Below are 25,938 nucleotides of genomic sequence, written 5' to 3' on the forward strand. Positions count from 1 at the left end.
TTGATGCCGCTGTCACCCAATTATCACCCCTTAAAGCCAGGTCTAACATTAGGTCTACACCCTCTGCTTCGTGGCATTACCAGGAGCTCAGGGAAGTTAAGAGAAAAAGCAGGCATCAAGAATAACTTTAGAGGGTGAATTACAGCCCAAAGAAGAAAATAAAATATAAATCTATGATAAAAGAATACAAAATATAAATACATTCAGCCAAGACCAAATTTTGTACAGATAAAATCATGTCAGTAGGCAACTCCACTAAGGAGCTTTTTAATGCAATAAAGTCTCTATCTAGTTTTAATAATTAAAATTAAGATTGTCCCGAAGCAGCAGCTCTGTGAATCAGTAGCTGACTTTTTTTTCTAAAGTATATAAACTGTATTTAGAATTCATGACAACATTGGATGATCCAGTCCCACCACCAATTCATAAAATTGACCAGGCATCCATGGAAGATCTCTCAAATATCCTCATCCAGTTCTGTTGAGTTTGACCCTAATCACTGAGGAGAAAGTTGCCTCTCTGATATGCTCTCTCCCTTAAAGACATGATGACAGTGGATAGAACCCAATAGGCTTATTTCATTAATTTATAAGTCCCTAATAATGTGCACTATATGTGCCCAGGGCCTGTAGATTAAATGATACTAGTGGGCGTGCAGCACTGATTGTGCCACCCACTTAAGTAGCTCCTTAACCATGTCTGAGGCATGCCATTGCAAGGCCTGTGTGTGTAGTTTCACTACCAATTCTACTTGGCATTTAAAAGTACTTGCCAAGCCTAAAACTCCCCTTTTTCTACATATAAGTCACCCCTAAGGTAGGCCCTAGGTAACCGATAGGGCAGGGTGCTGTGTAGACAAAAGGCAGGACATACTACCTGTGTAGTGTACATGTCCTGCTAGTGTAAAACTCCTAAATTCGTTTTATACTGCTGTGAGGCCTGCTCCTTTCATAGGCTAACATTAGGGCTGAAAAGAGTAACAAGGTCATATTTAGTATGGCCAGAATGGTAATACAAAATCCTGCTGACTGGTGAGGGTGGATTTAATATTTCTATTTTATAAATGCCACTTTTAGAAAATTAGCATTTCTCTGCACGTAAATCCTTCTGTGCCTTACAATCCACATCTGGCTAGGTTTAGTTGACAGCTCCCTTGTGCATTCACTCAGACAAACCCCAAACACAGGATGCTCAGTCACACTTGAATACATCTGCATATTGAATGGGTCTTCCTGGGCTCGGTGGGTGGAGGGCCTGACACTTACATGTCAAAGGACAGTAGCCTGCCCTCACACAAAGGACTGCCATACCCCCTACTGGGACCCTGGCAGACAGGATTGAACTGGAAGGGGACCTTGTGCACTTCTAAGCCACCCTTTGAAGTCTCTCCCACTTCAAAGGCACATTTGGGTATTTAACCAAGGCCTCTGCCCCTACCACCTCAGGCCCTTCCTGGAGAAGAACCTGAACGAGAATCTGCAACCTGCCAAGAAGAACTACCTGGCTGCCCAAAGGACTCACCTGACTGCTTTTCTAAGAGGGACTGCTGACTTGCTGCCTTGCTGTTGCCCTGCTGCCTTGCTGCTCTCTGGCTGTGCTGAAGAAGTGCTCTCCAGGGCTTGGATAAAGCTTGCCTCTTCTTCCCTGAAGTCTCAGGGCCAAAAAGACTTCATTCCTGCAAGAAGAACTCCCTGTGCGGTGAAAATCGATGCACAGCCTGCAAGAAACGATGCACCGCCTGCATCGCGGTGTGAAAATTACCACACACCGAACCAGAATGACGCAGCCCGACTTCGCAAGGAGAAGATCGGAGCAGCACCAGCGTAGCGACCGGAAATTCAATGCCCGACTTCCTGAGAGGAATCAACGCAGCGCCTGCCATGAGGAAGAAATTTCCACGCAACACCCACCGGATCGATGCAGCCCCTGTGACTTCGTCCTGCAAGCGCCGGATTTCAATGCATCGTCCCCGGGGTGTCCGAAAACCCTGCAACCCAAAGAGGATCGCAGTCTACGCACCGGAAATTAACACAAAGACTGCCCTGCCTGAAAGCTCAATGACGCATTGCCTGTGTGCATCAGAAAAATCAACCCACACCTCCCAGTTTTCCACGCATCTCCTCCTCTGCAGTTCCTAGCGAATAATTTGAACGCAAACCAGGTACTTTGTGCTGCAAGAGACACTTGTTGCTTTTAAGAGACTAAAGACACTTTATATCATTTTTACAGTGATATTTCAACATTTACTTATTGCATCTCAATCGTTTTGACCTGCATTTTACCAGATAAATATTATATATTTTTGTAAACATTGTGTGGTGTATTTTTGTGGTGTTCTACTGTGTTATTGCATGATTTATTGCACAAATACTTTACACATTGCCTTCTAAGTTAAGCCTAGCTACTCAGTGCCAAGCTGCCAGAGGGTGGGCACAGGGTAATTTGGATTGTGTGTGAGTTACCCTGACTAGAGTGAGGGCCCTTGCTTGGACAGGGGCTAACCTGACTGCCAACCGAAGACCACATTTCTATCATTAGCCAAATGGTGGTATCGGTCTCTTCTGACCCAGAAAAAGTTGCCAAACAATTTAACAAAGTCATGAGCAGTATAGCTAATTGGACGCATAGGAACTGCTTAGAGTTAAACTCTGTAAAAACTGAAGAGTTACTATTTGGCAACAACTCCATCTACTGGATACAGTTCATGGTGGCCGGCGGATTTAGGGTCTCTCTGCCAGCACCAGTTCAGAAAGCAAGGAATTTGGGGTTCATTTGTGATTCCAAACTTACCTTCAGGGACAAAACAATAATGTCACCTTCTCTTGTTTCCTGACCTCCCTTTCATCCTGCCTGATTTCAGAAAAAATGTAATCACAGCTCTACTTCCATCAAAAGTGGACTATTCCAATACCCTATATGTTTGTTCTCAGAACTGTATTCTGAATTAACTTCAGATTCTTCAAAATGCTGTAGCCTGGGCTCTACTGAACCTTCCAAAATATTGCTTAGTGTCACAAGCAATAAGAGAGTTTCACTGGCTTCCCATCAGAGCCTGAATTCAATGTAAGGTTCCTTGCTGGGCCCATAAAGCCTTGTATCATACAAGTCTCATTTTCCTCCAAACCTTATTTAAGATGTTGAAATGGTACTCCCCAATCATACCTTACAATCCAGTTCTGCCAGACAGGTGATCATTCCAAAAGTCAATAAAACACATTGGGGAGGAAGGAGTTTCTCCCTTGCAACCACTAAATGGTGAAATACTCCACTTGATTACCTTAGAGCTCAGTCCGCCTCCTTGCCTTTAGGCATCAGATTAGGTCTTTCCTTTTTTTACCTCTTTGCTATGATCCTTTCATACTAAGAACAATGTCTCTTATTATCATGTATTACAAAGGACACTAGCGCCAAGATGCAGATTCACATTCACACGCTTTACAAATCCAATAAAATTAACATTAACATACCATATCCCAACCAACTACACCACAGAAACAAACACCCTCAGAAAAACCCACATCATGATCCAGATTACACAACAGAAAAACACACCATCAGCCAAACAAACTGCATCACAGAAAAACACAGCCAAAGCCCCTTAATCCATGAAAACAACACATTCACCAAAATTAAAACACTCACCCACAGTCCAACACACATCCAAACACACATCAAAAGCCACAACCACACACACACTTCCACAACCACGGCAACCATCCCAGCATCCTCTACCTCCCAAGCATCTACTACACCCACAGCATATATCCTTTCTTCTCCCTTCCACCTCACCACTACTCTTTCCAAACCTCTTAAAAATGACCCCCATGCCCAATGATAATTTGAGGTGCCTGGGTTCCACCTGCTTGAAGACTATCAGCACAGTTAGGAGGAGATTTTATTATTATGTACCATGGAGCTAGGAGGCAAGTTATTTAGCTGTGATACTACCTCCCACAGCTGCTGCTTCTGTTTTTCTTTACTTCATAAAAAAAAATGATTATTTGTTTTATGATATATTTTTTTATAGGGAGCGTCTCATTTGATTATAAAAATATTTTTTTCAGCATGTTTGGTTTTCCATTGAACACATACATAAGGTAGAAACTGTATTTGAATAACAGTCTATACATACCTAATTATTTTTGGTTATTAACATAACATTTTGAGTTATAGCCTTTAAACAACATTGAAATATTATGGAAACTTGAAGTAGCCATACTAGTAGGTAAATGGTTTATGTCTGACATCATTGTATTTCTGCCAATTCGATTTTTTTGTATTAAACTACACAAAGGCTGTAATTGCACCCAGAGACCTTTTTAAAAGGTCAACTTAAGCGATTAGCACAAGATGCATTTTCCTCTTTCTAAGTGAGCTGCAGAAAGAGGCAGTTATGAGGAGTAATATTTCTCCTTGTTGCTCCTCACCTGGAGAGGCGTAGGATTTTGACGCATTCCCAGGTCTATCAGTAATGGGAAATCTGGGAATGTGCCATCCATGGCAAATCCATGGGTGATGTATGGGAACACCCATCTCTACCCATGGAAAACCTTCCAAGGGCAGAGGTATGCAAGTTGTGCTGAGTTGCGTTACTCTAGATTTATCAAACCAGGCAAGGTGGTGTTGCATGGCTTGATAAATCTAACTCGAGAGTTGTGTTGCTCGTGTGCTCTGTTGCTTGGCGCACGAGCCACACAACTCTTTCTTAAATATGCTCCTTAGTATACAGTCCCCGAGTACATGAAGTAAGACTTTACATGGAACTTACAAGTACATTAAATGTAACAATTAGGTGATAGGCAAAGGAGTGATCTAAATCACTTTAGCACTGGTTACTACTGGTAAAGGTACCAGATCCTTCCAAACAAAAATGTTCAGAAAAAAGAGAGCTGAAGGAGAAAATACTTTGGGGGGACCTTCAGAGAGGGAAAAGTCCCACAGGTGACCTATTAGATATGAGGGTAGAATGATGTAAAATTTTACATATGAAATACAACTGCAATGAAAGGTAACTATGACATAGATAAGTGTCTGTGTGTTGCAAATGTTTGCAGCACTTTCCTTTAGATTTATCATTTGATGGTCATTTAGAGTTGTAATCTATGTTGCATATTTGGTGTGCGTTTCCGTCAGGATGAGGGAGGATTAATCCACATTTACAATTAAGATTAATGCGTCTAATACAAAAATGTGTATACCGATGTAATATAATGATTTTTCTTTAAAAGGGTACAGGACATAATGACATTACATTCAGGGCCGAATTTAAGAAAAGCTCCACTTTCCATGCGCCCCCCTGCACCCCAAGTAACGCCAAAATGGGTGCGCTGTATTCATGATACAGTGCACCATGGCGGTATTAGGAACAATAGCATCAACATTTTTGACACTATTGAGGTGCTTTGCTCCACTAGCGTCAAACATTTTGATGCTAGTGGAGTAAAGTGCAAGGAGGCCCATTGATAACAATGGGTGTGTCCTTTTAATGCTTGCTTTCAGCAGGCATTAAAAATGACACCAAAAATGGCGCAATTTAGGGCCATATTTATACTTTTTGACGCCAAACTGCGCTAACGCAGTTTTGCACCCAAAAAATTAGCGCTGGCTAACGCCATTCTGAAGCGCCATGCGGGCGCCGTATTTATTCAATGACGTTAGCCGGCGTTAGCCGCCGGCGCTGTCTGGTGTGCGTTAAAAAAAATGACGTACACCAGGCAGCGCCGGCGTAGGGGGAAAATGGCGTATGGGCGTCCACAAATGGTGCAAGTCTGGCTGAGGCAAAAAAATTGCCACAACCCGATTTGCGCCATTTTTTTACGACGCCCATCCCCCATTGAAATGACTCCTGTCTTAGCAAAGACAGGAGTCATGCCCCCTTGCCCAATGGCCATGCCCAGGGGACTTCTGTCCCCTAGGCATGGTCATTGGGCATAGTGGCATGTAGGGGGGCACAAATCAGGCCCCCCTATGCCACAAAAAAAAAAAAAAAAAAAACTTACCTGGACTTACATTAATGTCCCTGGGGTGGGTCCCTCCATCCTTGGGTGTCCTCCTGGGGTGGGCAAGGGTGGCAGGGGGTGTCCCTGGGGGCAGTGGAGGGCACCTCTGGGCTCATTCTGAGCCCACAGGTCCCTTAACGCCTGCCCTGACCCAGGCGCTAAAATCCGGCGCTAATGCAGGTTTTTTAGACCCGCCCACTCCCGGGCGTCATTTTTGCCCGGGAGTATAAATACGACGCATATGCATCGGAGTCATTTTTTAAGACGGGAACGCCTACCTTGCATATCATTAACGCAAGGAAGGTGTTCACGCAAAAAAATGACGCTAACTCCATGAACTTTGGCGCTAGACGCGTCTAACGCCAAAGTATAAATATGGAGTTAGTTTTGCGTCGAATTTGCGTCGAAAAAAACGACGCAAATTCGGCGCAAACGGAGTATAAATATGCCCCTAAATCTTGTAGATTTCATTGCGCCATTTTTGCGAGCCTCCTTGCTCAGGAATGTCCCCTATGCATACATTATGCATGGTGCATGCATAATGTGACGCAACGGGTTATAAAGTGGTGCAATGCAGGCAGTGCCCCACCTTGTAAATATGGCGCGGGGAAAAGGGCACCTTAGCAACGCTTAAGCATCAGATAAAATGATAAGAGTCGGCACTAAGGTGCCGCAAGGGGCTCTTAAATCTGCCCCTTAGTATGCTATGTTAATTCATTTTATTGCAAGTTTATGTAAAATCAACAGTACACATGACAAATTAGAAATGTAAGTTAAATGCAAACAAGCAATAGAAGAAATATTACGCTTAACTCCTTGGTGGGTCATCATCCTTATGGAGCAGCAGGTAAACGACACCTTGCAACATGAAACTGTGGTTAAAAGTTGCACGTTTAGCCCGTCTATAGGGATGATTCCACCAGGCCAGTTGACGTGCGGAGGTTAGAATGTCATTTTTACGCCGAGGGTAACCAACATTGTGATTAGGCGGGTAGGGTGGTGGCTGCAATGTCTCTGTCAGCTGCGATGGAGGAGTCTGCATGCAATGGAACTGGTGGTGCTTTGGCAGAGTTTCGTTCTTCATACCGTCATCATATAAATCAAATGGATTGGCAGTTTTGACGGTAGACAGGTGGAATGTGATTTTGAAGGTCCGGACGCATAAATCGGACCCTAAGTTACTTTTAACTTCAAATAAAGACATTTCTTGTCCATTAAGTGAAGTGTATTAGGGAAGGCTTCGGTAATTAATGTTCCATCAGTGCAGCATACTCAGGATGAAAACTGGTCTTGGCTAAAGAATAAAGCAGGGCATTGGTTAGGAAAAAGTGTGGGTGTTCCACAATATCTTTATGATCCAGAGAATTTCAAAGATCGGGAGAGAGGGGATTCATGTCCGGGGGATTGTGTAGTTTAGAATTTCATGTCGCTATGGTTCATTGAATTTCTCCTGCCTAGGCTCAGTGGCAGCAAGGATCTTATTACACAGATATGTGTTGCCACTTTGTTTTTTTTGTTTTTTTACGAGCCACCATTAATGTAAAGGAGCTATGAGGCTGTTGGTAACACGGTGGGATTTACACACAACTATAAGGGATTCAAGAACTCATTCAAAACTCCCTTGCGCCACAGCTGCATCCTTTTTATTTGAGGCAGCGGCAGTACAATCAGGCCCATATTTATACTTTTTGACGCACAACTTCTCCAACTCAGTTCTGCGTCAAAAATTTTAACGCCGGCTAACGCCATTACAAAGCGCCATGTGGGCGCCTTATTTATTGAATGACGTTAGCCGGCGCAGCTGACTGGTGTGCGTCAAAAAAATTTACTCACACCAGGCAGCGGCGGCGTAGGGAAAAATGGAGCTTGGGCGTAAAAAAATGGGGCAAGTGAGGTCTGAGGCAAAATTTTGGCCTCAACCCGATTTGCGCCATTTTTTTTACACCCAACCCCCATTGAAATGGACTTATGTCCCCTGGGCATGGTCATTGGGCATAGTGGCATGTAGGGGGCACAAATCAGGCCCCCCTATGCCACAAAAAAAATACGAAAAAAATACTTACCTGAACTTACCTTAACTTCCCTGAGATGGGTCCCTCCATCCTTGGGTGTCCTCCTGGGGTGGGCAAGGGTGGCAGGGGGTGTCCCTGGGGAATGGGAGGGCACCTCTGGGCTCCTTCTGAGCCCACAGGTCCCTTAATGCCTGCCCTGACCCAGGCGTTAAAAAACGGCGCCCATCAGGCTGGCGCCGTTTTTTAAGGCCTGCCCTCTCCTGTGCGTCAAAATGACGTCACAGTATAAATAAGGCGCACAGGCCTTAACCCCTTCGCTGCCAGGCCTTTTCCCCCTCCTGTGCCAGGCCTTTTTTTGCCTATTCGGGGCAGTTCGCGCTTAGGCCCTCATAACTTTTTGTCCACATAAGCTAACCAAGCCAAATTTGCGTCCTTTTTTTCCAACATCCTAGGGATTCTAAAGGTACCCAGACTTTGTGGGTTCCCCTGAAGGAGGCCAAGAAATTGGCCAAAATACAGTGAAATTTTCGTTTTTTTCAAAAAAATTGGAAAAAGTGGCTGCAGAAGGAGGCTTGTGGTTTTTCCCCTGAAAATGGCATCAACAAAGGGTTTGTGGTGCTAAACTCAGCAGCTTCCCAGCTTTCAGGAACAGGCAGACTTGAATCAGAAAACCCAATTTTTCAACACAATTGTGGCATTTTACTGGGGCATACCCCATTTGTGCAATTTTTTGTGCTTTCAGCCTCCTTCCAGTCAGTGACAGGAATGGTCATGAAACCAATGCTGGATCCCAGAAACCTAAACATTTCTGAAAAGTAGACAAAATTCTGAATTCAGCAAGGGGTCATTTGTGTAGATCCTACAAGGGTTTCCTACAGAAAATAACAGCTGAAAAAGAAAAATATTGAAATTGAGGTGAAAAAAACATAAATTTTTCTCTACGTTTTACTCTGTAACTTTTCCCTGCAATGTCAGATTATCGAAAGCAATATACCGTTACGTCTGCTGGACTCCTCTGGTTGCGGGGATATATAGGGTTTGTAGGTTCATCAAGAACCCGAGGAACCCAGAGCCAATAAATGAGCTGCACCCTGCAGTGCGTTTTCATTCTATACCGGGTATACAGCAATTCATTTGCTGAAATATAAGGAGTAAAAAATTGCTATCAAGAAAACCTTTGCATTTCCAAAAAGGGCACAAGATAAGGTGTTGAGGAGCAGTGGTTATTTGCACATCTCTGAATTCCGGGGTGACCATAGTAGCACGTGAATTACAGGGAATTTCTCAAATAGATGTCTTTTTTACACACACTCCTATATTTGGAAGGAAAAAATGTAGAGAAAGACAAGGGGCAATAGTACTTGTTTTGCTAATCTATGTTCCCCCAAGTCTCCCGATAAAAATGGTACCTCACTTGTGTGGGTAGGCCTAGCGCCCGCGACAGGATATGCCCCAAAACACAACGTGGACACATCACAGAAAACAGAGCTGTTTTTAGCAAAGTGACTACCTGTAGATTTTGGCCTCTAGCTCAGCCGCCACCTAGGGAAACCTACCAAACCTGTGCATTTCTGAAAACTAGAGACCTAGGGGAATCCAAGGAGGGGTGACTTGTGTAGCTCGGACCAGGTTCTGTTACCCAGAATCCTTTGCAAACCTCAAAATTTAGCTAAAAAAACACATGTTCCACACATTTCTGTGGCAGAAAGTTCTGGAATCTGAGAGGAGCCACAAATTTCCTTCCACCCAGCGTTCCCCCACGTCTCCCGATAAAAACGATACCTCACTTGTGTGGGTAGGCCTAGCGCCCGCGACAGGATATGCCCCAAAACACAACGTGGACATATCACAGAAAACAGAGCTGTTTTTAGCAAAGTGACTACCTGTAGATTTTGGCCTCTAGCTCAGCCGCCACCTAGGGAAACCTACCAAACCTGTACATTTCTGAAAACTAGAGACCTAGGGGAATCCAAGGAGGGGTGACTGGCAGGGCTCGGACCTGGTTCTGTTACCCAGAATCCTTTGCAAACCTAAAAAATTGGCTAAAAAAACACATGTTCCTCACATTTCTGTGGCAGAAAGTTCTGGAATCTGAGAGGAGCCACAAATTTCCTTCCACCCAGCGTTCCCCCACGTCTCCCGATAAAAATGATACCTCACTTGCGTGGGTAGGCCTAGCGCCCGCGACAGGATATGCCCCAAAACACAACGTGGACATATCACAGAAAACAGAGCTGTTTTTAGCAAAGTGACTACCTGTAGATTTTGGCCTCTAGCTCAGCCGCCACCTAGGGAAACCTACCAAACCTGTACATTTCTGAAAACTAGAGACCTAGGGGAATCCAAGGTGGGGTGACTGGCGGGGCTCGGACCTGGTTCTGTTACCCAGAATCCTTTGCAAACCTAAAAAATTGGCTAAAAAAACACATGTTCCTCACATTTCTGTTGCAGAAAGTTCTGGAATCTGAGAGGAGCCACAAATTTCCTTCCACCCAGCGTTCCCCCACGTCTCCCGATAAAAATGATACCTCACTTGCGTGGGTAGGCCTAGCGCCCGCGACAAGATATGCCCCAAAACACAACGTGGACATATCACAGAAAACAGAGCTGTTTTTAGCAAAGTGACTACCTGTTGATTTTGGCCTCTAGCTCAGCCGCCACCTAGGGAAACCTACCAAACCTGTACATTTCTGAAAACTAGAGACCTAGGGGAATCCAAGGAGGGGTGACTGGTGGGGCTCGGACCTGGTTCTGTTACCCAGAATCCTTTGCAAACCTAAAAAATTGGCTAAAAAAACACATGTTCCTCACATTTCTGTGGCAGAAAGTTCTGGAATCTGAGAGGAGCCACAAATTTCCTTCCACCCAGCGTTCCCCCACGTCTCCCGATAAAAATGATACCTCACTTGCGTGGGTAGGCCTAGCGCCCGCGACAGGATATGCCCCAAAACACAACGTGGACATATCACAGAAAACAGAGCTGTTTTTAGCAAAGTGACTACCTGTAGATTTTGGCCTCTAGCTCAGCCGCCACCTAGGGAAACCTACCAAACCTGTACATTTCTGAAAACTAGAGACCTAGGGGAATCCAAGGAGGGGTGACTGGCGGGGCTCGGACCTGGTTCTGTTACCCAGAATCCTTTGCAAACCTCAAAAATTGGCTAAAAAAACACATGTTCCTCACATTTCTGTGGCAGAAAGTTCTGGAATCTGAGAGGAGCCACAAATTTCCTTCCACCCAGCGTTCCCCCACGTCTCCCGATAAAAATGATACCTCACTTGCATGGGTAGGCCTAGCGCCCGCGACAGGATATGCCCCAAAACACAACGTGGACATATCACAGAAAACAGAGCTGTTTTTAGCAAAGTGACTACCTGTAGATTTTGGCCTCTAGCTCAGCCGCCACCTAGGGAAACCTACCAAACCTGTACATTTCTGAAAACTAGAGACCATGGGGAATCCAAGGTGGGGTGACTGGCGGGGCTCGGACCTGGTTCTGTTACCCAGAATCCTTTGCAAACCTAAAAAATTGGCTAAAAAAACACATGTTCCTCACATTTCTGTTGCAGAAAGTTCTGGAATCTGAGAGGAGCCACAAATTTCCTTCCACCCAGCGTTCCCCCACGTCTCCCGATAAAAATGATACCTCACTTGCGTGGGTAGGCCTAGCGCCCGCGACAAGATATGCCCCAAAACACAACGTGGACATATCACAGAAAACAGAGCTGTTTTTAGCAAAGTGACTACCTGTAGATTTTGGCCTCTAGCTCAGCCGCCACCTAGGGAAACCTACCAAACCTGTACATTTCTGAAAACTAGAGACCTAGGGGAATCCAAGGAGGGGTGACTGGCGGGGCTCGGACCTGGTTCTGTTACCCAGAATCCTTTGCAAACCTAAAAAATTGGCTAAAAAAACACATGTTCCTCACATTTCTGTGGCAGAAAGTTCTGGAATCTGAGAGGAGCCACAAATTTCCTTCCACCCAGCGTTCCCCCACGTCTCCCGATAAAAATGATACCTCACTTGCGTGGGTAGGCCTAGCGCCCGCGACAGGATATGCCCCAAAACACAACGTGGACATATCACAGAAAACAGAGCTGTTTTTAGCAAAGTGACTACCTGTAGATTTTGGCCTCTAGCTCAGCCGCCACCTAGGGAAACCTACCAAACCTGTACATTTCTGAAAACTAGAGACCATGGGGAATCCAAGGTGGGGTGACTGGCGGGGCTCGGACCTGGTTCTGTTACCCAGAATCCTTTGCAAACCTAAAAAATTGGCTAAAAAAACACATGTTCCTCACATTTCTGTTGCAGAAAGTTCTGGAATCTGAGAGGAGCCACAAATTTCCTTCCACCCAGCGTTCCCCCACGTCTCCCGATAAAAATGATACCTCACTTGCGTGGGTAGGCCTAGCGCCCGCGACAAGATATGCCCCAAAACACAACGTGGACATATCACAGAAAACAGAGCTGTTTTTAGCAAAGTGACTACCTGTAGATTTTGGCCTCTAGCTCAGCCGCCACCTAGGGAAACCTACCAAACCTGTACATTTCTGAAAACTAGAGACCTAGGGGAATCCAAGGAGGGGTGACTGGCGGGGCTCGGACCTGGTTCTGTTACCCAGAATCCTTTGCAAACCTAAAAAATTGGCTAAAAAAACACATGTTCCTCACATTTCTGTGGCAGAAAGTTCTGGAATCTGAGAGGAGCCACAAATTTCCTTCCACCCAGCGTTCCCCCACGTCTCCCGATAAAAATGATACCTCACTTGCGTGGGTAGGCCTAGCGCCCGCGACAGGATATGCCCCAAAACACAACGTGGACATATCACAGAAAACAGAGCTGTTTTTAGCAAAGTGACTACCTGTAGATTTTGGCCTCTAGCTCAGCCGCCACCTAGGGAAACCTACCAAACCTGTACATTTCTGAAAACTAGAGACCTAGGGGAATCCAAGGAGGGGTGACTGGCGGGGCTCGGACCTGGTTCTGTTACCCAGAATCCTTTGCAAACCTAAAAAATTGGCTAAAAAAACACATGTTCCTCACATTTCTGTGGCAGAAAGTTCTGGAATCTGAGAGGAGCCACAAATTTCCTTCCACCCAGCGTTCCCCCACGTCTCCCGATAAAAATGATACCTCACTTGCGTGGGTAGGCCTAGCGCCCGCGACAGGATATGCCCCAAAACACAACGTGGACATATCACAGAAAACAGAGCTGTTTTTAGCAAAGTGACTACCTGTAGATTTTGGCCTCTAGCTCAGCCGCCACCTAGGGAAACCTACCAAACCTGTACATTTCTGAAAACTAGAGACCTAGGGGAATCCAAGGAGGGGTGACTGGCGGGGCTCGGACCTGGTTCTGTTACCCAGAATCCTTTGCAAACCTCAAAAATTGGCTAAAAAAACACATGTTCCTCACATTTCTGTGGCAGAAAGTTCTGGAATCTGAGAGGAGCCACAAATTTCCTTCCACCCAGCGTTCCCCCACGTCTCCCGATAAAAATGATACCTCACTTGCATGGGTAGGCCTAGCGCCCGCGACAGGATATGCCCCAAAACACAACGTGGACATATCACAGAAAACAGAGCTGTTTTTAGCAAAGTGACTACCTGTAGATTTTGGCCTCTAGCTCAGCCGCCACCTAGGGAAACCTACCAAACCTGTACATTTCTGAAAACTAGAGACCATGGGGAATCCAAGGTGGGGTGACTGGCGGGGCTCGGACCTGGTTCTGTTACCCAGAATCCTTTGCAAACCTAAAAAATTGGCTAAAAAAACACATGTTCCTCACATTTCTGTTGCAGAAAGTTCTGGAATCTGAGAGGAGCCACAAATTTCCTTCCACCCAGCGTTCCCCCACGTCTCCCGATAAAAATGATACCTCACTTGCGTGGGTAGGCCTAGCGCCCGCGACAAGATATGCCCCAAAACACAACGTGGACATATCACAGAAAACAGAGCTGTTTTTAGCAAAGTGACTACCTGTAGATTTTGGCCTCTAGCTCAGCCGCCACCTAGGGAAACCTACCAAACCTGTACATTTCTGAAAACTAGAGACCTAGGGGAATCCAAGGAGGGGTGACTGGCGGGGCTCGGACCTGGTTCTGTTACCCAGAATCCTTTGCAAACCTAAAAAATTGGCTAAAAAAACACATGTTCCTCACATTTCTGTGGCAGAAAGTTCTGGAATCTGAGAGGAGCCACAAATTTCCTTCCACCCAGCGTTCCCCCACGTCTCCCGATAAAAATGATACCTCACTTGCGTGGGTAGGCCTAGCGCCCGCGACAGGATATGCCCCAAAACACAACGTGGACATATCACAGAAAACAGAGCTGTTTTTAGCAAAGTGACTACCTGTAGATTTTGGCCTCTAGCTCAGCCGCCACCTAGGGAAACCTACCAAACCTGTACATTTCTGAAAACTAGAGACCATGGGGAATCCAAGGTGGGGTGACTGGCGGGGCTCGGACCTGGTTCTGTTACCCAGAATCCTTTGCAAACCTAAAAAATTGGCTAAAAAAACACATGTTCCTCACATTTCTGTTGCAGAAAGTTCTGGAATCTGAGAGGAGCCACAAATTTCCTTCCACCCAGCGTTCCCCCACGTCTCCCGATAAAAATGATACCTCACTTGCGTGGGTAGGCCTAGCGCCCGCGACAAGATATGCCCCAAAACACAACGTGGACATATCACAGAAAACAGAGCTGTTTTTAGCAAAGTGACTACCTGTAGATTTTGGCCTCTAGCTCAGCCGCCACCTAGGGAAACCTACCAAACCTGTACATTTCTGAAAACTAGAGACCTAGGGGAATCCAAGGAGGGGTGACTGGCGGGGCTCGGACCTGGTTCTGTTACCCAGAATCCTTTGCAAACCTAAAAAATTGGCTAAAAAAACACATGTTCCTCACATTTCTGTGGCAGAAAGTTCTGGAATCTGAGAGGAGCCACAAATTTCCTTCCACCCAGCGTTCCCCCACGTCTCCCGATAAAAATGATACCTCACTTGCGTGGGTAGGCCTAGCGCCCGCGACAGGATATGCCCCAAAACACAACGTGGACATATCACAGAAAACAGAGCTGTTTTTAGCAAAGTGACTACCTGTAGATTTTGGCCTCTAGCTCAGCCGCCACCTAGGGAAACCTACCAAACCTGTACATTTCTGAAAACTAGAGACCTAGGGGAATCCAAGGAGGGGTGACTGGCGGGGCTCGGACCTGGTTCTGTTACCCAGAATCCTTTGCAAACCTAAAAAATTGGCTAAAAAAACACATGTTCCTCACATTTCTGTGGCAGAAAGTTCTGGAATCTGAGAGGAGCCACAAATTTCCTTCCACCCAGCGTTCCCCCACGTCTCCCGATAAAAATGATACCTCACTTGCGTGGGTAGGCCTAGCGCCCGCGACAGGATATGCCCCAAAACACAACGTGGACATATCACAGAAAACAGAGCTGTTTTTAGCAAAGTGACTACCTGTAGATTTTGGCCTCTAGCTCAGCCGCCACCTAGGGAAACCTACCAAACCTGTACATTTCTGAAAACTAGAGACCTAGGGGAATCCAAGGAGGGGTGACTGGCGGGGCTCGGACCTGGTTCTGTTACCCAGAATCCTTTGCAAACCTAAAAAATTGGCTAAAAAAACACATGTTCCTCACATTTCTGTGGCAGAAAGTTCTGGAATCTGAGAGGAGCCACAAATTTCCTTCCACTCAGCGTTCCCCCACGTCTCCCGATAAAAATGATACCTCACTTGCGTGGGTAGGCCTAGCGCCCGCGACCGTAAACGCCCCAAAGCGCAACGTGGACACAACCAAAATTTTTGAAGAAAACAGTGCCTACCTGTGGATTTTGGCCTGTAGCTCAGCCGGCACCTAGGGAAACCTACCAAACCTGTGCATTTCTGAAAACTAGAGACCTAGGGGAATCCAAGGAGGGGTGACTTGCGGGGCTCGGACCAGGTTTTGTTACCCAGAATCCTTTGCAAACCTCAAAATTTGGCCAAAAAAACACTTTTTCCTCTCATTTCTGTGGCAGAAAGTTCTGGAATCTGAGAGGAGCCACAAATTTCCTTCCACCCACCATTCCCCCAAGTCTCCCGATAAAAATGATACCTCACTTGTGTGGGTGGGCCAGGTGCCTGCAACAGAATAAGGCCCAAAACCTGAAGAGATAGAAGGGAGAGGTATTTTTGCAATATATCATTTTGATGTGTGCACATACGTCCGTGATGTGCCAAACACTAAAATAGTGAAAAGAAACACACTTAGGTTATGTGAAGAAGACCCCTCACCCACCAACCAAGTTGGTGGCATGCTTCATCATCGGGGTCCCACCCGAGGCACCTAGCGTGTCACAGGTGTGCTGCGACGCCTGATTACAGCGGAGCAGGTTTTGTCATTTTTTACAACACATACTGGTTGGATTTGGCACGAGGGTGAGTGATGGTTCAGTGGATCAAATTTTATTAACAAGAGATTTCACAAAAATGAAATGCACTGCTAATAACTGAAAGGCAAAAAAGTGAACCAATGACTCACAGCTCGTGAGCTGTAAAGCCGCGACAAGGCACCAACCGCTTTACAGTCCATTCACACACCTTTCATACATGACACGCACAAGACCATTCACACCGCCAGCCACGGGCCCAGCACATTACAACACTCACATCGACAGACCGCGCCACTCAAGGGCCCATCACTTACATACGCCCACATGCCTGATACAAGAATCACACCAGCTGATGGGAGTGTGGACTGCCGTTTGGCTGGCACCGCCAGCCAAGCGCCACCCCACGCACACCGCCAGCCAAGCGCCACCCCACGCACACCGCCAGCCAAGCGCCACCCCACGCACACCGCAATCACTTTTTTTAATTTATAAACAACAAATAAACTACTAATTATAAAATAGGCACTAAACTACAAACACAAAACCTCAAACTAAATACACGACAGATGCCAACCGTGAAACATATGAAAATATAAAACAGACAGCTTACGCTCACGGTATTTCCCAAAAGTTTTTCCTTGTGTGGTAACTTCTAAAACAGCTGGGCACACACAGCCCAGGCTTTGAAGGGCATTCGGGGCAGTACATCCGGCTCTCCCTCCGGATTGATCTCCGGGCACATACTCTACATTTCTTTGTGGGCATGTCTTTTTTGGGAGTGGGAGGAATGTGATCTGGAAAGTGCCGATCTTTCAATCTAGCCACATCCTCCACCACTTCTACTCTAGGAACTCTTGCCGGTTCCACCACAATAAGGCTTTCTATCACCGACTCCTGAAATTTAACAAAAGTCATCCTTGACTCAGGTGAACAATCCTTGTATACAATAAAGGCATTAAAAGTTGCCAAATGAAATAAATGTAGGGCCAACTTTTTATACCACACATACGACTTACGAAGAGCAGTGTAAGGTTCCAACCTCTGATCTACTCTATCAACACCACCCATGTGCCTATTGTAGTCCAAAATGCACGCAGGTTTGCGCACTTCCGCAACCTGACCCCAAACAGCCACAGGGGAAGTACTCTCATCGTGGATGGTCGATAGCATGTACACATCCCTCCTGTCTGAAAATTTCATAGCTAACAGCTCATTATTCCGCAAGGCACTGCACTGTCCCCTCTCAAGTTTTTTACAGACAAGCTCCCTTGGATAGCCTTTGCGGTTAGAACGGATTGTGCCACAAGCAACAGTGTCCACCCTAAACAACTCCTTGAACAACTGCACTCCAGTGTAGAAATTATCTACGTACAAATGGTGACCTTTGTTAAACAGCCGTCTAGCAAGTTCCCACACAATTTTTCCGCTAACTCCAAAAGTGGCCGGACAACCAGGAGGGTCAATACTGGAATCCCTACCAGTGTAGACCCGGAAATTATAAACATATCCTGTACTGCTTTCTGACAGCAGATACAATTTAATCCCATACCGTGCCCTCTTACTAGGGATGTACTGCTTAAAAACTAAACGCCCCTTGAAAAGGACCAAAGACTCGTCCACACTTATCTCTTTGCCTGGAACATAGACCTCTGAAAACCGATCCACAAAATGATCAAGGACAGGCCTAATCTTAAAAAGGCGGTCACAATCAGGGTGATCTCGTGGCAAGGCTAAAGCATTGTCTACAAAATGCAGCATACGAAGAAGAAGCAAATACCGATTACGTGTCATAGTTGCAGGAAATATAGCAGTTGCCATCAAGGGACTAGTAGACCAATAAGAAGCCAGTGACGGCTTCCTGATCAACCCCATCAAAAAAGTCAAACCTAAAAACCTTTTCATCTCTTCCAGATATGTGGGAACCCAATGAGTAGCTCTAGACTGAGGCTTAAGTCTGGCAGCGTTGTCCCGCAAATATTGCTCTGCATACACATTTGTCTGCTCCACAATCTCTTCCAAAAATACATCGTCCATAAACAAGTGAAAGAATTGGACAGGCAGAAAGTTTTCCGTATTAACTCTACACCCTGGGAGACCAGTAAATGCAGGTAACTGTGGCTGCTCCATGTTTGGGGCAATCCAGGTGTCAGGTCTTCCAATGGGAAACCCTGCAGCCCCAGGCTGCTGCACTCTTGGCACATCAATGTCCTCCTCTAACACAGGCCCTTCATCTGCACTGAGAGTAGCTTCCTCATCAGAAGAATGCTCTTGGACAGAAAACTCACTTCCAGAATCTCCTGCTTCCTCCTCTGCCTCAGATGCAGAGTCAGTGTCGTAATCATGGTCTGAAGACGACTCAAAGAGCATGCGAACAACCTGCTGAGCGGTCACTTTGCGGCTAGCCATGATCCTAACAACAAATGGATTGCCAACAACAACTAGCACTAAAATAAGTAATGAACAAAGTGTAGCTTTATCACAAAGAGTTATGTACTACAAAAAACTATACCACACAGTTGCCTGAAATAGCTACTCACCAAGCAACTACTCTGCAATCACCAATGATATCCCACTAAAAAGAAAAAAGAAAAAAGCAATTTAGACATATGACAACACAAACACCACTGTGCTCAAATCTAAGGACAATGTCAAACACACAATACTGCATTTAGTACACCACCTACAAACATGTCAACAATACTCCTTTGGAGTAAATTGCGTTCACTTACCTAAAACATGCAACTATGCAAACCACTGGACAACTACTGCCAAAACCTCAAAGATCCACAGCAAAGGAAGCAAAAGCGTTGAACTAGAAGAAAAAGAAGAAATAAATTGTTATAATCACAAATACAAATACTTTGCCAGTTGACAAACACCCCACCACCAAGAACTTAGAAGTTGTCCCTGGTACCTAAGTGGATCCTGCCCCCCTCGGGGTAGATGGGCATAAAAGAATTGGCCAATCGGACCCCAAGGGGGGCAGAAATGGGCAACACCTCTGTGCCCCCTTTCAGGGGGCGACCCTTCCCCAAGGGGTCGCCCCCAAAAACACACACAAAAAACGATATCCCTGGTGTCTAGTGGTTTTCGCCCCCCCCTGGGGGCAGATCCGCCGAAAAAACGGCCGATCTGCCCCCAGGGGGGGGCGAAATACAAATAAAAATTGCCCCGGGGGGGGGGGCGACCCTTGCCCAAGGGGTCGCCCCCAAAAACAAACATAAAAAAATATATCCCTGGTGTCTAGTGGTTTTCGCCCCCCCCTGGGGGCAGATCCGCCGAAAAATCGGCGAATCTGCCCCCAGGGGGGGGCGAAATACAAATAAAAATTGCCCCCGGGGGGGGGCGACCCTTGCCCAAGGGGTCGCCCCCAAAAACACACACAAAAAACGATATCCCTGGTGTCTAGTGGTTTTCGCCCCCCCCTGGGGGCAGATCCGCCGAAAAAACGGCCGATCTGCCCCCAGGGGGGGGCGAAATACAAATAAAAATTGCCCCGGGGGGGGCGACCCTTGCCCAAGGGGTCGCCCCCAAAAACAAACATAAAACAATACATCCCTGGTGTCTAGTGGTTTTCGCCCCCCCCCCTGGGAGCAGATCCGCCGAAAAAACGGCCGATCTGCCCCCAGGGGGGGGGCGAAATCCAAATAAAAATTGCCCCCGGGGGGGGCGACCCTTGCCCAAGGGGTCGCCCCCAAATTTAATCAAACAGAAAATCCCTGGTGGCTAGTGGAGATTCCTGCTCCACGATCGCGGGCCCTGCCCGCGATCGTGGAGCAGGAATCTTGAGAAAACAGACACAGGGGGAAAGGAAAAACCCTTTCCTTTCCCCCCATGTCTGTTTTCTCAAACCCCCCGCCCCCCAAAAACGGAGAGGACTCACCTTAGAGCTCCTGCTCCGAAGACGCGCTGGAAGCAAATGGCTTCCAGCGCGCCGGCAACACTCGATGACGTCAGCGCGCTGAGCGCGCGCTGATGTCATCGGATTGCCGTGGGGGGGGGCGGGGGTGGAAGGGGAAGGTCTTCCCCTTCCATCCCCGCCTAGGGGGGGAAGGGGGGTGCACGGGGGGCGCGCTAGCGCGCCCCCAAGTTCCCCTGTGCCATGGACGAGATGATCTCGTCCAAGGCACAGGGGAACTGTAGCCTTGGACGAGATCATCTCGTCCAAGGCACAGAACAGGTTAAAGTCATTTTTTGAAGGGAACGCCTACCTTGCATATAATTAACACAAGGCTGGGTCCCCCTTCTAAAAAATGACGCACATGGTGGAACTTTGACGCCCGCGGGGTCGGACGTCAAAGTATAAATATGGGGCAGTGTTTGCGCCGATTGTGCGTCAAAAAATTTGACGCACATTCGGCGCAAAGAGAGTATAAATATGGGCCTATATTGCTCCAAACTAACATGCTGATGCATTGAGCCCAATGCGTCAGTTTGTAAAGCCCTGTGTCACACTTTACCTGCACCAGGTATAATGTATGCAGGGTAGGCATTCGCACGTAAAAAGCCACATAGAACGAATGCAGTGAAATTTACAACTTTTCACTGCATCACTCTACGACTTCACTGCATCAAAATTTTAACACCTTCTCAGACCAGGCTTAAGATTGACGCAGGGCTTTTTACAATGGGACTTTCCTCTGTGTTCTAATGCATTACTGGAGTTACATCAGTTTTACGACACAACTCTAGCAATGCGCACTTTGGCACCAACAAATGCGTCAGAATTTCTGACGCATCTGTGAAAACGTGTGACATGGAGTTCTGTATTATAAATACAGCACACCCATTGCATCATTAGAGGTTTTTGCGGCAGGCACAAGAAAACTGATGGATTAATTGATGTGTCAGTTTTTTGTAAATGAGGCCCTCAGTCTTGAAACAAGAAATAGATTTATCCCCCTAAATACAGCATTTATGTAGAGTGACTAGGCAAATGTGAAATGATTCCGACAGTGATGGTTATTATGACAGATGGGAGCTGGCCCTTGTTAATCAGGTTAACTTAACAAAAATCCTATTTTGTATGTGTTCAATCTTACAACAAATCTTTTTAATCAAGAATGGGTTTTATTTATTGAGGAATTCCCTATCCTTTGTCTTCAGAAGAGTTGGGCCACAAAAAGTCTATGGGGGTGATTCTAACCCTGGCGGTCGGTGATAAAGCGGCGGCCAACCCGCCAACAGGCCGGCGGTCCAAAAAATGGAATTCTGACCCTGGCGGCAACCGCCAACACAGCCCGCCACATTAACACTCCGACCGCCACCGCGGTACAGACAAACAGCGCGGCGGTCACCGCCAACAGGCAGGCGGCAGACAATGTACCGCCCACAGTATTACAACTCACCAATCCGCCACCTTTTCCGGGGCGGGAGCCCCGCCGATAAAAACATGGCAGAAACAGACTACAGACGGGAAAACGCTCACCAAAACACACTCCACGAGTACGGAGGACAGCATGGAACCCGAATTAAACATCCTACCTGCACTCGTCTACCTGCTCAAATACCACGAGTACGAACTCCGGCGCAGACGACAACGGTGAGTACTGCACCTACGACACACGGGAGGGGGGAGGAGGAAAGGTTACGGGCACACACATATGCGACCCCCACCCCCCCAAACTATGTACACACCAATGCAGAGCAACAATGCACAGTGACACCACCCAAACCCCCCTGAAAAATGCAAAGACATAATTAAATTGTGAACCAAAATTTTATATAAAAAATAGACTCTGAGATGTATCGGCAACTATGCAAAATATCCATAACAAAATAATACTATACACACTGCCATGGAGAACCGAGGCAATTAGTCCGCTACATCAAAGTCAAATGGAACAGTCCGTGGGCTACAGTGTAGCGACACAAGGGCAAAGCCCACACAGGAGACCTGAGTCCTTTGGAGAGAACACTGCAGGGGCATCTGATGAAAATACTACAGGCACCTCAGGGGGAAGGGAAGGGGGGGGCACCACAGCCACATGAGTCCACGACGCAAGATCCACGAAGGGGCCACCATGCCCACTGTACCATCCTGGGGAGTGCAAAGCCACAGTCTCTCAAGTCTCTACAGTGGGTGGGTTGCCCACTCTGCCATCCTGGGGAGTGCAAAGCCACAGTCTCTCAAGTCTCTAAAGTGGGTGGGTTGCCCACTGTACCATCCTGGGGAGTGCAAAGCCACAGTCTCTCAAGTCTCTACAGTGGGTGGGTTGCCCACTGTGCCATCCTGGGGAGTGCAAAGCCACAGTCTCTCAAGTCTCTACAGTGGGTGGGTTGCCCACTGTGCCATCCTGGGGAGTGCAAAGCCACAGTCTCTCAAGTCTCTACAGTGGGTGGGTTGCCCACTGTGCCATCCTGAGGAGTGCAAAGCCAGAGTCTCTCAAGTGGATAACAGTCTCCACTGGTCAAGGAGGAGGCATGGTGGGCACAGTGAACCATAAACAGTGCTTGAGATGAAGGGGCCCAGCGGAGCAGTGCTTGAGAAGAAGAGGCCCAGCGGAGCGGTGCTTGACAGGAAGGGCCCAGCGGAGCGGTGCTTGAGACGGCGGGGCCCAGCGGAGCAGTGCTTGAGACGGCGGGGCCCAGCTGAGCGGTGCTTGAGATGAAGGGGCCCAGCAGAGCGGTGCTTGAGAAGAAGGGGCCCAGCGGAGCGGTGCTTGAGACGGCGGGGCCAGCGGAGCGGTGCTTGAGACGGCGGGGCCCAGCGGAGCGGTGCTTGAGATGAAGGGGCCCAGCGGAGCGGTGCTTGAGAAGAAGGGGCCCAGCGGAGCGGTGCTTGAGACGGCGGGGCCCAGCGGAGCGGTGCTTGAGATGAAGGGGCCCAGCGGAGCGGTGCTTGAGACAGCGGGGCCCAGCGGAGCGGTGCTTGAGACGGCGGGGCCCAGCGGAGCTGTGCTTCAGATGAAGGGGCCCAGCGGAGCGGTGCTTGAGAAGAAGGGGCCCAGCGGAGCGGTGCTTGAGACGGCGGGGCCCAACGGAGCGGTGCTTGAGATGAAGGGGCCCAGCGGAGCGGTGCTTGAGACGGCGGGGCCCAGCGGAGCGGTGCTTGAGACGGCGGGGCCCAGCGGAGCGGTGCTTGAGACGGCGGGGCCCAGCAGAGCGGTGCTTGAGAAGAAGGGGCCCAGCGGAGCGGTGCTTGAGACGGCGGGGCCCAGCGGAGCGGTGCTTGAGATGAAGGGGCCCAGCGGAGCGGTGCTTGAGAAGAAGGGGCCCAGCGGAGCGGTGCTTGAGACGGAGGGGCCCAGCGGAGCGGTGCTTGAGATGAAGGGGCCCAGCGGAGCGGTGCTTGACAGGAAGGGCCCAGCGGAGCGGTGCTTGACAGGAAGGGCCCAGCGGAGCGGTGCTTGAGACGGCGGGGCCCAGCGGAGCGGTGCTTGACAGGAAGGGCCCAGCGGAGCGGTGCTTGAGACGGCGGGGCCCAGCGGAGCGGTGCTTGACAGGAAGGGCCCAGCGGAGCGGTGCTTGAGACGGCGGGGCTCAGCGGAGCGGTGCTTGACAGGAAGGGCCCAGCGGAGCGGTGCTTGACAGGAAGGGCCCAGCGGAGCAGTGCTTGAGACGGCGGGGCCCAGCGGAGCAGTGCTTGAGACGGCGGGCCCAGCGGACCGGTGCTTGACAGGAAGGGCCCAGCGGAGCGGTGCTTGAGATGGCGGGGCCCAGCTGAGCGGTGCTTGAGACGGCGGGGCCCAGCGGAGCGGTGCTTGAGATGAAGGGGCCCAGCGGAGCGGTGCTTGAGAAGAAGGGGCCCAGCGGAGCGGTGCTTGAGACGGCGGGGCCCAGCGGAGCGGTGCTTGAGACGGCGGGGCCCAGCGGAGCGGTGCTTGAGATGAAGGGGCCCAGCGGAGCGGTGCTTGAGAAGAAGGGGCCCAGCGGAGCGGTGCTTGAGACGGCGGGGCCCAGCGGAGCGGTGCTTGAGACGGCGGGGCCCAGCGGAGCAGTGCTTGAGATGAAGGGGCCCAGCGGAGCGGTGCATGAGAAGAAGGGGCCCAGCGGAGCGGTGCTTGACAGGAAGGGCCCAGCGGAGCGGTGCTTGAGACGGCGGGGCCCAGCGGAGCGGTGCTTGAGATGAAGGGGCCCAGCGGAGCGGTGCTTGAGAAGAAGGGGCCCAGCGGAGCGGTGCTTGAGACGGCGGGGCCCAGCGGAGCGGTGCTTGAGACGGCGGGGCCCAGCGCAGCGGTGCTTGACAGGAAGGGCCCAGCGGAGCGGTGCTCTTCTGCACGGCGGGCCCTGTTCAGCGGTGCTCTTCTGCACGGCGGGCCCTGTTCAGCGGTGCCTATCTTCACGGCGGGCCCTGTTCAGCGGTGCTCTTCTGCACGGCGGGCCCTGTTCAGCGGTGCTCCTCTGCACGGCGGGCCCTGTTCAGCGGTGCCTATCTTCACGGCGGGCCCTGTTCAGCGGTGCTCTTCTGCACGGCGGGCCCTGTTCAGCGGTGCTCCTCTGCACGGCGGGCCCTGTTCAGCGGTGCTCCTCTGCACGGCGGGCCCTGTTCAGCGGTGCCTATCTTCACGGCGGGCCCTGTTCAGCGGTGCTCTTCTGCACGGCGGGCCCTGTTCATCGGTGCCTATCTTCACGGCGGGCCCTGTTCAGCGGTGCCTATCTTCACGGCGGGCCCTGTTCAGCGGTGCTCTTCTGCACGGCGGGCCGTGTTCAGCGGTGCACATCCAGTAGGTTCAAGGGAGCCAGACCTGGCCTGGACTCCGTGCTCAGACGCCCTCCGGCCGTGATGTTCCTGGGCCCTTTGGTGACGGAGTCCTGGGCCCTTTGGTGTCCTCCTTTACAGCTGGGATGTGGCATGTGGGGCCCACCTGCTCCGCGCTCCTGCTGGCTGACGTCTCCGCCCTGCTGCCCTTACGCTCCTTAGATGGGGCTCTCGGGCCCTTGCCTCCCCTAGACGTTGTGGCTGGTGAAGTGGGCAAACTCTGCTCCTTGGGGGCAGCCGTGTCAGTCTTCGCACGGCGGCCCTTGTGTTTCCTGGTCCTCTTGCTGGGGGGGGCTGGATGTGTCCTTGCTGCTGATGGAGGTGTCACTGCTGGCAAAGGGTGGGCTCCAGAACCCATGCACAACAGTGACACCCGAAGTTGGGCTGGTGGTGGCTGTGGTGCTCTTGGGACTCTTTGCAGATGGAGGGGGTAGGTCATCGGAGGGGAAGAGGTCAAGATTAGCCAGGAAAACTTTTTTAGGGCCAAGGTAAAAGGTAGGAGAAGTGGAGATGGAAGTGGAGGAAGAGGATGTGGTTGTAGGAGAGTCAGGTGTGCTGTCATTGGGTGAAGGTGCAGGTGCTGTAGGCTGTTGTGAGGTGGATGTCTGTTGGGTGGGTGTCTGCCTGCATTTGTGTGTCTTGGAAGGGGTGGTGACAGACACAGTGGGAGAGGACACAGGGGATGTGTAAATGGCAGTGGGGGTGGTGACTGCACGCGTGCGGACTGTACAGGAGGGTGTGGTGGTGATGGAAGCACTGGCTGATGTTGGTGTGCATGCAGGTGTGAGTGGAGACGTCACAGGGAGGGAGGAGGGAGACGAGGAGGAGGGGGA

The sequence above is a fragment of the Pleurodeles waltl genome, chromosome 2_1 (assembly GCF_031143425.1).
Source record: "Pleurodeles waltl isolate 20211129_DDA chromosome 2_1, aPleWal1.hap1.20221129, whole genome shotgun sequence".
Lineage (NCBI taxonomy): Eukaryota > Metazoa > Chordata > Amphibia > Caudata > Salamandridae > Pleurodeles > Pleurodeles waltl.